Here is a 15,549-nt window from a genome sequence, read left to right as displayed (position 1 = left end):
AGAGAGAGAGAGAGAGCAGGAATCCGGGAGAGGGGGAGGTCACGTTTTATGCATCAAAGACTGATATAAACCATGTTTCGATATAAACTTGCATTCAAATATTTAAATTGGAGAACATGTTGTCTGCAATCCACACATGAACGGATATATGCGTATATCAAACAAGTTCATTAATTTGACTTTCAACATGTTCATGGAGTACTATAATACTGTGCAACATGCTACTCGATTGAGGTGTTCAATTTTGGATTTAGTTCACTATTTTGACCTGGTGAATGAGCTATTTCATTGAATTGAGATATTTCATTTTGGGTTTGATTCCCATTTTTGAGTGGGTCAACTATTTGTCATATAGTAAATCGCTAGCAACGAGCATGTAAAAACACATTACTCCCGAGCATCATCTCTCCATCTAAAAAAGAAGTGGCAAGCTAATATTTCAAAATTTGATTCGAATCGACTTGGTAAGGTAGACGTGGATGCTCGTTCTCCCAAATTTTGAACGAATCGTTAAACATCCTCTGCTTGGTGGAATTCGCCCGAGCAAATAAATGGGAGACGCGAAATTGCCGTCCTATGTGGGACACGCATCAATTGGCCCATTATACATCAAGGGTAGGTTCGTAACTTCATCCAAGCGCGCCTTCTCCTCGGCCGAAATGACATGTGCCGATTAATTCATAAACCATGGTCGGCAAAACACGCTCTCCTCGCCCGAAATAGCTCGCGCCCACTATTTCAAAACACGCTCTCCTCGCCCGAAATAGCTCACGCCCACTATATTTGAAAGCACGCCCTCCTCGCCCGAAATCGCTCCCGCCCACTATTTGGGGAGAAGCAATGTTACTCTACTATCCCCGACCCTCAGTACACAGACCCAAGCCGAGAAGCCTAAAGGCAGGGGTAGAACTGTAACTCCCCCTCACATTTCAGACAAATGCGCCCGTAAAACATGGTTCCACTCCCCTCCCAATTCCCCCCATTCATACCTCGTGGGCGCCAAATCACCTTCTCCCCAGAAGCTCCCTTCTCCCGAGCCGCGAAACCTCAGCCCCTCCTGCATGGCGCCCCCACCGCACCAATTTCACAGCCATCCTCCTCCCTAATGCCGGAAAGGCTGTCCATTTGCCGTCGTGCACTAGGCCGTGTGCCTCTTACTCCGTGCTGCTGGAGCTGCTTCGACGACAGCTGCGTGAACCGTACCAGAGCCGATTCACCCCCGTCGTTGTTCACGGCGCCGGAGCGGCTCCAACTTCGGATCCGTCCAGAGTCCCGACGCTGCTTCCCCGTAGCCATTGACCGTCGCGACATCGCAGTTTCCCTGCCTCCGGTCGCCACCACAACCGCGCCGGCCTCACCGACTCGGCAGCTGGACCTGCCTACTTCACCATGCCGCCAGATAGGTTGCACCCTCATCTCAAATCACTTTATTTAGGCCTCAGTTGTCTGAATTTTTATTCTGGGCCAATCGATTCCCAATGGGAAGCAGCACCCCTCGAGGCGGCGGAGCTCCTCGGCTGCCGGTTGGTTGGTGTCTAACGTAAGGGTGCGGGATCGCAAGTTCACCGCGGAAGCAGTGCTTAGATGACTATCTTAGAGGTGCGTGGGTTGAAGGTACTGCCTCCGCCGGATCTGGATGACGGGGAGTCTTTGTGGATTGGCTCGGGGGCGGCGCAACCACGGCAGTGCGGTGGGGCGGGGAGCGGGGTTTTGGCCAGGGCCACGGACGGCGGAGGCAGGCTGCTCTGCCGTTGGTCACTGGCTCTTCGTGGAAGATTCCTAACAGTGTCAGCCGGGAGGCACAAGACGGCCATCAAGCCATCCGGCGTAGATCGGACAGTACCAAAATAAAATAAAATCGTGTGACCCCAATTTAGTCTTCACTCAACAGACATGTGACCACTCTCGTACCTTGTTGTTGATCTCTTAGTGTATTTCTTCAGATCAAAGAGATGTGTCGTTCTTAACATTATGCGTTATCTGCATCTTCAGCCACACCGTCTTCCGACTCACCGCAGCTGCTCCAACAAGGGAAGCATACACCAGAAGGGAGCTATAGTCCCCACTCAACAGTTCCCTGCATCGAATGCGCGTGCCCGACATGGACAGCCACAACAACTGCAGGGCCATCGACAAGTCAGCACATGATGCACACTCCTATGGATGGCGGCCAGATAGGTTGTACCCTCATCTTACTTGTGTGCAACATTTATGGCTTTGTTATTCATCTAAGCATGGAAAATAGATTATCACATTTCACTGTATATTCATGTTGATCTCTTACGGATCTTGTTCAGGAGTTAACGCTGTTCCATAGTTCAGCTAAGATACTTGTTCTTTAGGTAATGCTATTCCATAGTTATCATCCATTACCCAATGCTATCCCACAGGCTGGTGATTATAGTATTATACCACTTCTAGTATTACCTATGTTGTTCTTTAATACTTTTGTGTGCCATCTAGTTAATCTCGAGTACAAACGATACATATTCTGTAGCTTTCATCTGTGTTCTCCCTTTAGTTTTTGAGACCTGTTGCTGCTAGTTAACCCCAGTCCTACTATTTATGTCGTCTCCTACAGGCACTCGTTACATAAATCTAACTACTAGTTGTCTTCCATGCATGTCAGATATAATTGCACACACTGATATATCCACAAGAACCTCACGGAGCAATGTAAAGGCCAATAAACTTGATGTCAATGATACCCAATGTGATGGAACATGTAAAGGCAGTTCTTCAGAAGACCTGCAGAAAGATGTTGAATCCTCTTCACCCCACAAGGTCCTTGCTCTAACTTGGCCCGTGATATGGGTACAACATGCATATAATGTCCTGGAGTGTATCTACTCTGTTGCAATGCCATGTTCTTAGCATGCTGATCATGCATGTAAATATGTCATGCCTTCCTGTTTTTCAATACCTATTCCATTCATGATAACATGTTTTCAGATTCAAGTACTGTCATTCTACTCTATCGCAATGCGATCTGCTTAATTTGGACATCATGCTTCTGAATATCTTATGCATTGTTATTCATCAGTATTTACTTCATCTGTCTACCATACAATGTTTTTTACATTGAAGTGCTGTTCTAGTGCTCTGTTGCAATGCCATCTTAGTTTCCCAATCATACACGTGTATGTTGCCTTAGTTTTTTCTGTACGTATTCCACTAGCATACAGTTTTACATTCAACTAGTGTTTTTTTATTGTGTTGTCCTGTTGTATCCCTAGCTCTTACACCATACTCCCTCCGTCCGGATTACATGTTGCCGAAATGGATAAAAAAGGATGTATCTAGAACTAAAATACACCTAGACCCATCCATTTATTCCCGGATGGAGGGAATACATCTATTTTTCAGTACCTATTCCATCTCTCTGCTGTAGCATGTTTTATAATTGAAGCACCATTCTTCTATACAAGGCATGCAAGGGGAAGACGACTATGTTAGAATCTGAAGGGTTACAAACCAGGTCTTTGCAAAAGATCCAGACGCCAGGAGATAATAAACTAACTCCAGTTTTTATAGATACTGCTCCAGCACAGAGAAACCCAACTCCTACTGATAATAAGCAGATTCCAGTGGCCAAAGAACTAGTCCGCCCCAGTCCAGCAAAAATATGTCAACTCCATTCTATGAAGCGTGTGCATATCCTTGCATCATGAAATTTTATAGCATGCTGATCATATTTTCTACATGTTTCTTACCCATCTCTCTTTTAGAAAATAAGCTTAACAGATAGAAGAATTTCTGCACTGGTATCGTCTGTGAGGAAAGATTCTTGCAGGAATTCTCTGTGCTCCAATGCAGATGTAAGTACCTGTTGTATATCACTATATTTTTACATTAGCATGTATTTTGTGAATTGGTGTGAATCCAACCTTTATCTGATCTAAATTCAGTTGTAGCAACATGTATGATTAAAGGCCACAATGTGGATTTTTGTAAGGAAAACTGCCTCGTAGTTTTGCATCCTGAGTTGCATGAGTGTACTATCTCATATCAATGGGTTTGAATACTTTGGTTCTGCAGTGGGTTTTCAGTGTTTTTTTACTGTGTTGTCCTGTCGTATCCCTAGCTCTTACATCATACTCCCTCCGTCCGGATTACATGTCGCAGAAATGGATAAAACTGGATGTATCTAGAACTGAAATACGCCTAGACCCATCCATATATTTCCGGATGGAGGGAATACATGTCAATATGTAATGGCTTTCTATTTTTCAGTACCTATTCCATCTCTGCTATAGCATGTTTTATAATTGAAGCACCATTTTTGTATATAAGGCATGCAAGGGGAAGACGGCTATGTTAGAATCTGAAGGGTTACAAACTAGGTCTTTGCAAAAGATCCAAACGCCAGGAGATAATAAACCAACTCCATTTTTCATAGATACTGCTCCAGCACAGAGAAACCCAACTCCCACTTATAATAAGCAGATTCCAGTGGCCAAAGAACTAGTCCGCTCCTGTCTAGCAAAAGAATGTCAACTCCATTCTAAGAAGCGTGTGCGTATCCTCGCATGATGAAATTTTATAGCATTCTGATCATATTTTCTACATGTTTCTTACCCATCTCTCTTTTAGAAAATAAGGTTAAATGATAGAAGACTTCCTTCATTGGGATTGTATTCAAGGAAAATATCTTGCGGGAATTCTCTGTGCTCCAATGTTGATGTAAGTACCTGTTGTATATCACTATATTTTTACATCAGCATGTATTTTGTTAATCAGCGTGAATCCAACCTTTATCTGATCTGAAATTAGTTGTAGGAAAATGTTAAAGGCGCCAATGTTGATTTTTGTAAAGAAAACTGCCTGGTAGTTTTGCATACTGAGCTGCATGAGTGTACTATCTCATATCATGCACATTACTGAATTGTAGTGCTGCTCTGGTTGCCCATTCATTTATTGTGTCAATGTTGCTTTCGTATTACCTTACTTGGCTGATGATAGCTGTGCCATATTGTGTTAATTTGGTGTTGGCTAGTTGCCCAAACATTCATTGTGCCAATGTTGCTTTCCTATTATCTGACTTGGCCAATGATAGCAATGCTAGTGTGTTAATTTGGTGCAGGCTGCTAAAGATAAGAAGACAAACTCTGAAAACAGCAAGGCAACCCCATTGTTTCTTTCGAATAAATCTAGGCTAGGTAATATGGCAATAACTCATGATTAATCTGTTTGGTTCCCCTCCTAATTTATGTTATGATGCAGTGGTCGAGACACTCTCCACTATCAATAATACAAGCCTGCCAAAATCGCCATCTGAATCTGTTCAGTATCCTCTATCTCGAATGCAACGGAAAAATGTATGTTTGTGAACCAATTAATGGATGAAGCAATGATGGAAATGGTGGAGGAATCAGAGGTGCAGAGTCATGCGACACAACAACTGATCAATGTTTTCAGAGATAGTGTAGCAAAGCAGCAAGAACTTGCCCACATGCTTATGGGCGTCATCCGTGCTGAGGTTACAGATTGTGACATTGTAGATCGTTAGGTTCTGTTCATTTATTTGCACTGGCGTCAATCTTTGATTGCCCAATGGATGTAATTTCCTGTAATATATGCTGGATATGCAACGTTTTTCCCTGTATGCCGTACCTTTGCTTGATCGGTTTTGGTCCTGTGCATAATTGCTCATTGTAATGGGCTCAAATTATCTAATTTGGTGTAAAGACATGTACGAACTTTAGTGGGCCCATTAAGTTAATGGGCCGTTACCAGGCCGAAAGTTAATGGTCGGCCCTCTTAACTCCCGGGTCGTTAACAGGCCAACATCGAAGCGGGCAACAGGTGGGCCCAATTGATTTCATAGGCCGTTAATAGGCCGTTACTAAGTTCGGGCTACATATGGCCCAACTATACTGTGGGCCTTTAGCAGGCCAAAAGAGACAGCGGGCTTGTACTGGACCATGAAGAGCATGGGCCGCTAAGAGGCCCAAAGTCAGGTCGTATTGTAAATGGCCTAACTGTGTTGTGGGCCTTTAGCAGGCCGAAAGAGAAACCGGGCAGGTATTGGACCATGAAGGGCATGGGCGTTAAAAGGCCAAAACTCAGGTCCGACTACAAATGGCCCAACTCATTTATGGTCCATTAACAGGCTGAAAGGCACACAAGGCCGGGAATTGGCCCAACACTTAAATGGGTCGCTAAAAGGCCAAAACTCAGGTCCGACTACAAATGGCCCAACTGATATATGGGCCGTCAACGGGCTGAAAGACACACCGGGCCTGAAATTGGCCCAACACTTAAATGGGTCGCTAAAAGGCCGAAACTCAGGTCCGACTACAAATGTCCCAACTGATTTATGGGCCGTCAACAGGCTGAAAGACACACCGGGCCGGAAATTAGCCCAACATTTAAATGGGTCGCTAAAAGGCCGGAAGATGTACATTGTGAAAATTGGCCCATCCACTTAATGGGCCGTTAACAGGCCGAAATCTCATCGGGCCAATATTGAGCCCAAATATATAGCGGGCTATTAACAGGCTCGAACTGACGATGGGCTGCAACGGTGTCAAATCTTTAACGGGCCATTGATGGGCCGAATTGGCACATCTCGTATGGGTCGTGGGCTTAAATGGACCTGTCACAAGTAGGCCTTATATGGGCCGGCCTGCTAATTTTTACTGGGCCGGCCTTTTTCACCGGAATAGGCCACTGTTGGGCCGTGCCACGTGTCGACCTATCATAGGCGCCTCCTATCGAATGAGTGGATGACATCTGCCCCAACGGTGAGGCAACACATGTTTCCTCTGGCCAATGATGATTTTACACGTGGAAAATCCCCATTGGTCTGGGCTGTTAACGGGTTATCGGATCCAAAACCGGACCCGATAGCTTAACGGTGTTCCGTTATGGTGGATGCCACGTGTCGGTCACCCTTGACGAAAGCACTTCTGTGACGCACGATTTATCATCATGGAAGTGGACACTTCTGTGATGGTAATTTTGGTAATGTCATGGAACACTTCTACGACAACACAGGTATGACTATCTTGATTCTGTCATAAAATTGTCATGGATGTACATGCATGACAAAAAACGCGACCTACTGTGACAAACACGTATCATCACGGAAGTGTTTTTTTGTAGTGTTGGATAGCTTGGAGTGCTGGTCTTTCTGTTTCTTCTCAAGGTCCTCACATTTCATGATGGCATCCTTGAGCTCCAATTGCACTTCGGCTACTCGAGCCTCGTGCTTCTCACCGGCGGTCGCTACCTCTTGGGCACTGCGTTAGTTTTCCCTTGAAGAGAAAAGGGTGATGCAGCAAAGTAGCATAAGTATTTCCCTTAGTTTTTGAGAACCAAGGTATCAACCCAGTAGGAGACTACACATAAGTCGCCTCGTACCTACACAAACAAATAAGAACCTTGCAACCAACGCGATAAAGGGGTTGTCAATCCCTTCACGGCCACTTGCAAAAGTGAGATCTGATAGAGATAATAAGATAAATATTTTTGGTATTTTTATGATATAGATTGGAAAGTTAAGATTGCAAAATAAAATAGATCGGAAACTTATATGATGATAAATAGACCCGGGTGCCATAGGTTTCACTAGTGGCTTCTCTCAAGATAGCATAAGTATTACGGTGGGTGAACAAATTACTGTCGAGCAATTGATAGAGAAGTGCATAATTATGAGAATATCTAGGCACGATCATGTATATAGGCATCACGTCCGCGACAAGTAGACCGAAACGATTCTGCATCTACTACTATTACTCCACACATCGACCGCTATCCAGCATGCATCTAGAGTATTATGTTCATAAGAACAGAGTAACGCATTAGGCAAGATGACATGATGTAGAGGGATAAACTCAAGCAATATGATATAAACCCCATCTTTTTAGCCTCGATGGAAACAATACAATATGTGCCTTGCTGCCCCTGCTGTCACTGGGAAAGGACACCGCAAGATTGAACCCAAAGCTAAGCACTTCTCCCATTGCAAGAAAGATCAATCTAGTAGGCCAAACCAAACTGATATTCGAAGAGACTTGCAAAGATAACAAATCATACATAAAAGAATTCAAAGGAGAATCAAATGTTGTTCATAGATAATCTTGATCATCAACCCACAATTCATCGGATCTGGACAAACACACCGCAAAAAGAATTACATCGAATAGATCTCCAAGAAGATCGAGGAGAACTTTGTATTGAGATCCAAAGAGAGAGAAGAAGCCATCTAGCTAATAACTATGGACCCGAAGGTCTGTGGTAAACTACTCACACATCATCGGAGAGGCTATGGTGTTGATGTAGAAGCCCTCCGTGATCGATTCCCCCTCTGGCGGAGCGCCGGAAAAGGCCCCAAGATGGGATCTCATGGGTACAAAAGGTTGTGGCGGTGGAAATAGGGTTTCGTGGTGCTCCTGGATGTTTTTGGGGTATATGGGTATATATAGGAGGAAGAAGTAGGTCGGTGGAGCTGCGAGGGGCCCACGAGGGTGGGGGCGCGCCCAGGGGGCAGTCGCGCCTCCCTGCCTCGTGGCCTCCTCGCTTCTATCTTGACGTCCACTCCAAGTCCCCTGGATCACGTTTGTTCCAAAAATAACTCTCCCAAAGGTTTCATTCCGTTTGGGCTCCGTTTGATATTCCTTTTCTGCGGAACACTGAAATAGGCAAAAAAGTAGCAATTTGCACTGGGCCTTCGGCTAATAGGTTAGTCCCAAAAATAATATAAAAGTGCTTAGTAAAGCCCATTAAACATCCAAAACAGATAATATAATAGCATGGAACAATAAAAAATTATAGATACGTTGGAGACGTATCAAGCATCCCCAAGCTTAATTCCTGCTCGTCCTCGAGTATAAATGAAAAAAACAAATTTTTTGATGTGGAATGCTACCTAGCATAGTTCTCAATATAATTTCCTTTATTGTGGTGTGAATGTTCCGATCCGAAAGATTCAAGACAAAAGTTTAATATTGACATAAAAATAATAATACTTCAAGCATACTAACAAAGCAATCATGTCTTCTCAAAATAACATGGCCAAAGAAAGTTATCCCTACAAAATCATATAGGCTGGCTATGCTCTATCTTCATCACACAAAGTATTTAATCATGCACGACCCCGATGACAAGCCAATCAATTGTTTCATACTTTTGATGTTCTCAAATTTTTTCAATCTTCACGCAATACATGAGCGTGAGCCATGGACATAGCACTATATGTGGAATAGAACGGTGGTTGTGGAGAAGACAAAAAAGAGAAGATAGTCTCACATCAACTACGCATATAAACGGGCTATGGAGATGCCCATCAATAGATATCAATGTGAGTGAGTAGGGATTGCCATGCAACGGATGCACTAGAGATATAAGTGTATGAAAGCTCAACAAAAGAAACTAAGTGGGCATGCATCCAACTCGCTTGCTCATGAAGACCTAGGGCATTTTGAGGAAGCCCATCATTGGAATATACAAGCCAAGTTCTATAATGTAAAATTCCCACTAGTATATGAAAGTGACAACATAGGAGACTCTCTATTTTGAATATCATGGTGCTACTTTGAAGCACAAGTGTGGCAAAAGGATAGTAACATTGTCCCTTCTCTCTTTTTCCCTCATTTTTTTATTTTTTTGTTTGTGCCTTTTTCTCTTTTTTTATAGCCTCTTTTTTCTTTTCTTTTTTTTCGTCTGGAGTCTCATCCCGACTTGTGGGGGAATCATAGTCTCCATCATCCTTTCCTCACTTGGGTCAATGCTCTAATAATGATGATCAACACACTTTTATTTACTTACAACTCAGAAATTACAACTCAATACTTGGAACAAAATATGACTCTACGTGAATGCCTCTGGCGGTGTACCGGGATATGCAATGAATCAAGAGTGACATGTATGAAAGAATTATGAAGGTGGCTTTGCCACAAATACGATGTCAACTACATGATCAGGCAAAGCAATATGACAATGATGGAGCGTGTCATAATAAATGGAACGGTGGTAAGTTGCATGGCAATATATCTCGGAATCGCTATGGAAATGCCATAATAGGTAGGTATGGTGGCTGTTTTGAGGAAAGTGTATGGTGGGTGTATGATACCGGCAAAAGGTGCGCGGTATTAGAGAGACTAGCAATGGTGGAAGGGTGAGAGTGAGTATAATCCATGGACTCAACATTAGTCATAAAGAATTCACATACTTATTGCAAAAATCTATTAGTTATTGAAATGAAGTACTACGCGCATGCTCCTAGGGGGATAGATTGGTAGAAAAAGAACATCGCTCGTCCCCGACCGCCACTCATAAGGAAGACAATCAATAAATAAATCATGCTCCGACTTCATCACATAACGGTTCACCATACATGCATGCTACGGGAATCACAAACTTTAGAACAAGTATTTCTCAAATTCACAACTACTCAACTAGCATGACTCTAATATCACCATCTTCATATCTCAAAACAATTATCAAGTATCAAACTTCTCATAGTATTCAATGCACTTTATATGATAGTTTTTATTATACCCATCTTGGATGTTCATCATATTAGGACTAATTTTATAGCCAAAGCAAACTACCATGCTGTTCTAAAAGACTCTCAAAATAATATAAGTGAAGCATGAGAGATCAATAATTTCTATAAAATAAAAACACCACCATGCTCTAAAAAGATATAAGTGAAGCACTAGAGCAAAATTATCTAGCTCAAAAGATATAAGTGAAGCACATAGAGTATTCTAATAAATTCCGATTCATGTGTGTCTCTCCCAAAACGTGTGTACAGAAAGGATGGTTGTGGTAAAAAACAAAGACTCAAATCATAGAAGACGCTCCAAGCAAAACACATATCATGTGGTGAATAAAAATATAGCCTCAAGTAAAGTTACCGATAGACGAAGACGACAGAGGGGATGCCTTCCGGGGCATCCCCAAGCTTGGGATATTGGTTGTCCTTGAATTACCTTGGGGTGCCTTGGGCATCCCCAAGCTTAGGCTCTTGCTACTCCTTATTCCATAATCCATCAAATCTTTACCCAAAACTTGAAAACTTCACAACACAAAACTCAACAGAAAATCTTATGAGCTCCGTTAGTATAAGAAAACAAATCACCACCAATAAGGTACTCTAATGAACTCATTCTTCATTTATATTGATGTTAAACCTACTGTATTCCAACTTCTCTATGGTTTATACCCTCCGATACTAGCCATAGATTCATCAAAATAAGCAAACAACACACGAAAAACAGAATCTGTCAAAAGAAGAACAGTCTGTAGCAATCAGATTTGTTCGAATACTTCTGGAACTCCAAAAATTCTGAAAAACTAGGACAAGCTGGAAATTTGTATATTGATCTACTTAAAAAAGAATTGGTATTTTATCACGTTCTGGTGAATTTTAACAATTATTTTCATGAGCGCAAAGTTTCTGTCTTTTTCAGCAAGATCAAACAACTATCACCCAAGAAGATCCTATTTGTTCTACTTGGCACAAACACTAATTAAAACATGAAAACACATCTAAACAGAGGCTAGATGAATTATTTATTACTAAAAAGAACCAAAAAGCAAGAAACAAAAATAAAATTGGGTTGCCTCCCAACAAGCGCTATCGTTTAACGCCCCTAGCTAGGCATAAAGGCAAGGATAGATCTAGGTATTATCATCTTTGGTATGCAATCCGTAAGTGGCTCTCATAATAGATTCATGAGGTAATTTAATTTTATTTCTAGGAAAGTGTTCCATGCCTTTCATTTAGGGAAATTGGAATCTAATATTTCCTCTTTCATATCAATAATTGCACCAATCGTTCTAAGGAAAGGTCTACCAAGAAAAATAGGACATGTAGGATTGCAATCTATGTCAAGAACAATGAAATCTACGGGCACATAATTCCTATTGGCAACAATGAGAACATCATTAAGTTTTCCCATAGGTTTCTTAATGGTGGAATCCGCAAGATGCAAATTTAAAGAACAATCATCAAATTCACGGAAACCTAATACATCACACCAAGTTTTTGGAATGGTGGAAACTCTAGCACCCAAATCACATAAAGCATAGCATTCATGATCTTTAATCTTAATTTTAATAGTAGGTTCCCACTCATCATAAAGTTTTCTAGGGATAGAAACTTCCAATTCAAGTTTTTCTTCATAGGATTGCATTAAAGCATCAACGATATGTTTGGTAAAAGCTTTATTTTGACTATAAGCATGAGGAGAATTTAACACGGATTGCTACAAGGAAATACAATCTATTAAAGAACAATTATAATAATTAAATTCCTTGAAATCCAAAATAGTGGGTTCATTGCTATGTAAAGTTTTGACCTTTTCAATCCCACTTTTACCAATTTTTGCATCAAGATCTAAAAACTGCGAATCATTGGGACGCCTTTTAACTAAAGTTTACTCATGTCCAGTCCCATCAATATCAAGATTCATATTGCAAAACAAAGATTTAATAGGAGACAAATCAATAACTTTTAGATCTTCATCCCTATTACCTTCTAGATCTTCCGGTTTGGCGGCCAGCTTATTGACTAAGGTGGCCTGCTTATCCGAAATTTGGGCTATTAATTTTTCAAGATGAGCAAACTAAGATTTCAAACCATAAAATTCCTTAGACATATCATCAAGCTCTTTATTCATGTACTCCATAAAGCCTTTTTGTTCTTTAAGTTTGTTTCTAAAGAAATTATTGTGCTCAAATTGCAAAGTCATAAAGCTTCTGACATTGTTTTCAATTTCTTCCAACCTTTTAAGGTGAGGATCAACGTTTTTAGGCAGGGCCATTAGGGCAAACAGGCAACAAGAAGCAAGCGAAAAGAGACGAACAGAAAAGAGGGCAAATAAAACGGCAAGGGTGAAGTGGGGGAGAGGAAAACGAGAGGCAAATGGCAAATAATGTAATGCGAGGGATAAGAGTTGTGATGGGTACTTGGTATGTCTTGACTTGTGCGTAGATCGCCCCGGCAACAGCGCCAGAAATGGCTAGTTGACGGGAGATCAAATCTTGACTTGACTTGGTGTAAGCCTCCCCGGAAACGGCGCCAGAAATCCTCCTTGGTACCTCTTGAGCACTGCGTTGGTTTTCCCTTGAAGAGGAAAGGGTGATGCAGCAAACTAGAGTAAGTCTTTCCCTCAGTTTTTGAGAATCAAGGTATCAATCCAGTAGGAGATTACACGCAAGTCGCCTCGTACCTACACAAAAAAATAAGAACCTTGCGTCCAACGCGATAAAGGGGTTGTCAATCCCTTCACGGCCACTTGTAAAAGTGAGATCTGATAGAGATAATAAGATAAATATTTTTGGTATTTTTATGATATAGATTGGAAAGTAAAGATTGCAAAATAAAATAGATCAGAAACTTATATGATGGAAAATAGACCCGGGGGCCATAGGTTTCACTAGTGGCTTCTCTCAAGATAGCATAAGTATTATGGTGGGTGAACAAATTATTGTCGAGCAATTGATGGAAAAGTGCATAATTATGAGAATATCTAGGCATGATCATGTATATAGGCATCACGTCTGCGACAAGTAGACCGAAACGATTCTGCATCAACTACTATTACTCCACACATCGACTGCTATCCAGCATGCATCTAGAGTATTAAGTTCATAAGAACAGAGTAACGCATTAGGCAAGATGACATGATGTAGAGGGATAAACTCAAGCAATATGATATAAACCCCATCTTTTTATCCTCGATGGCAACAATACAATACGTGCCTTGCTGCCCCTGCTATCACTGGGAAAGGACACCGCAAGATTGAACCCAAAGCTAAGCACTTCTCCCATTGCAAGAAAGATCAATCTTGTAACGCCCGAATAATTAGGCTACAATAAAACTCTCCTAATGATGCCATGTCATCTCTGATTACTGTTGCTAATCTCTCGTTAGTTCAAAACCCGTTCAAAAGTCAAATTCAAAATATGTCAAACAACAAAAATTTTCAAAAGTTGAAACAAAAATGTTCGGACAGTGCCAAATATGGCATAGGTAATTATGGTGTAGAAGACACAATTTTATAAAATACTTAAATGCCCTGAATTAAATAAAACAGAAAAGGAAAATAAATAAAACAGAAAAGGAAAATAAATAGCAGAAGACAAATAAAGAAAGGAGCCCCTGCTTCCTCCCCTGGACCAGGCGGCCCAGCTCACAGGCCAGACCGGCCCACCTGGCCCAGCTTGCCAACAACCGGCCCGGCCCCCTGCCTCGTCTCCCTTCCCTGTTCCCCCGACCCGGGTCGGAACAGGGGTGTGCTCCCGCCCAACCGCCTCGCCGGCACCGACGCCGGCAGGGGATAAGGCCGCCACGCCCCCCTCGCCTCCTCGATCCCATCTCCCACTCACCCCCTGCTCTCCGCCTCGATCTCCGCCTCCCACTCGCTCCTCAGATCCGCCCCCCCGTCCGAGCACTTCCATGGCCGTGGCCTTCACGTAGCCGTGGGCGCCGTCCTCCCCGTGCCATGCCAACGTGTCGCTGATCTCCCTCGTCGCCCTCTTCGTCGTCCCCGACCATTGATTCGAGCTCCGCGCCGTCGCAGCGTCGTGGACGAGGTCGTCTTCTTCCTCTCCCTCGCCGCCGTTCTTCACCAACTCCGGCGACGCCCTCTGCTGCTACTAAACCCCCAAGGGCCACCGTGTGTGCCGCTCGGTGAGCCCCTGCTTCCTCCCCTCTCTTTCTCGATGCCGTTCGCAAGTTGAATGCGCCGCCCCCAACTTGCCCGAGTGCGTCGCCGCACGCGCTCGTCGCCGGCAGCCGTCCGGTGACCATTTGGTCCCGGGCTCGTGCCCTTTGTGCTCGCACGTGCACGTAGGGGCCTCCTGGCCATTTTGCGTACTGGCCAACGCGTCACATCGCCGTTTCCCTCTCACGGCCGAACGCCGGCGTCCGCCGCGCCGCTCGCCACCGTCGCTACACGGCATCTCCGGCCACGGTATCACTACCATTCGATGCGGCTTCGTCTCTGCGTTCGAACGCACCTCGCCCCGCGACGAACCATGCCCCACAGCCTCGCCTTCGAACTCGCCGAGCCTCGGCATCCGCCCGACATCGTCACCGGTGACCATTCCGGCCACCCCTGCCATCGTGCTCCCCTCCATCGGACGCGGCGCGAAGAGGCCGTTCCAGTGAGCCTAGCCTCGCCCGTTTTGGGCCACCGTGGCGAAATCCCGAGGCTCGTCGGCGCCCTTCACCGCGGGAGGCCACCGGAGCAACTCCGGCGCCGGCCATCTGTGTGGCTCGGCGGGGCCCACCCCCTGGGTCACTGCCTGTGGGCCTAGGGGCCCCAACTGGCCACGTTGACCGAAGTCAACTGCGCTGACGTGGCAGCTACTGCCACTGACATGCGGGCCCGCGTCGTTTAAAATGTTTTTGTAAATAGTTAAATTGCTAATTAATTAAATTAGTAAATTAAAACCCTAATCTCTCACTGACTACTGGGCCCCACCCACTAATTAACCCATTTAGTTAGTCTAAACCCCCTGTTAGTGCCCCTGACAATGACATGTGGGTCCCAATGGATCCACCTGTCTGGTTTGACTGGTCAACCGAC

Source organism: Triticum aestivum, chromosome 2D, assembly GCF_018294505.1.
Source record: "Triticum aestivum cultivar Chinese Spring chromosome 2D, IWGSC CS RefSeq v2.1, whole genome shotgun sequence".
Taxonomy (NCBI): Eukaryota; Viridiplantae; Streptophyta; class Magnoliopsida; order Poales; family Poaceae; genus Triticum; species Triticum aestivum.
Note: the sequence above shows the minus strand (reverse complement) of the source record.